Source organism: Arachis duranensis, chromosome 1 (assembly GCF_000817695.3).
Source record: "Arachis duranensis cultivar V14167 chromosome 1, aradu.V14167.gnm2.J7QH, whole genome shotgun sequence".
Lineage (NCBI taxonomy): Eukaryota > Viridiplantae > Streptophyta > Magnoliopsida > Fabales > Fabaceae > Arachis > Arachis duranensis.
This window is the reverse complement of record NC_029772.3, coordinates 15926172-15927071: the sequence shown is the minus strand read 5'-3', so window position 1 is coordinate 15927071 and position 900 is coordinate 15926172.

Here is a 900-nt window from a genome sequence, read left to right as displayed (position 1 = left end):
TTGAAGTCACAGAGTTACAGGGAAATTCGGAAAGCTTACTGGCATCAAAAAGCCAGTAAGAAACATTTTGGGCGTTGAACGCCCAAAAGAAGCACCCACTGGGCGTTCAACGCCAGTAAGGGTAGCCTTCTGGGCGTTAAACGCCAGAAAGGAGCATCTTCTGGGCGTTAAACGCCAGAAAGATGCACCTTCTGGGCGTTTAACGCCAATCTGCTAGCATTCTGGGCGTTTAGAAAAACGTCCAGTAAAGAAGGACTTCCTGGCGTTCAACGCCAGAAAGAAGCATCACATGGGCGTTGAACGCCCAGGAGAAGCAACATGTGGGCGTTAAACGCCCAAACCATGCACCATGTGGGCGTTTAACGCCAGGATGGTGGGGAGGAGGTAAAATTCGTTTTTCTTTATAATTTTTCTAAATTTTTAAGTCTCAATTCATGATTTCTTGCATAAACATGTTTTAAAATGTCATCCTTCAAAATCAAATTGGTTTTCTAAGAACCCTAATTTCTAAAATCCCTTTTTCAAAAATATCAAATGTATCTTAATTCATAAACACCAAATGGCTTTCCAATTCAAGCCATCATCTTTTCAAATTTGTTTCCAACACATCAATAATTCCTTTAAGAAAATCCTCTTCAAAATTAAATTTCAAAATTATCTTTTAAATTATGATTCATATCTTTCCTCTCCTTCTATTCCTCTCATTTCCTTTCTTTTGCTTGAGGACAAGCAAACCTCTAAGTTTGGTGTGAGTTGCCATGATCATTGAGCTAAAACTCATCAAGATCATGGCACCTAAGGGAACAAGAAGAGCAAGGATGTGAACTTAAGGGAGCTGAAGCGTCAGAAATTAATTCTTGAAGGCACCCCACAGACTAGAGGAACATCCACTTCCCAAAA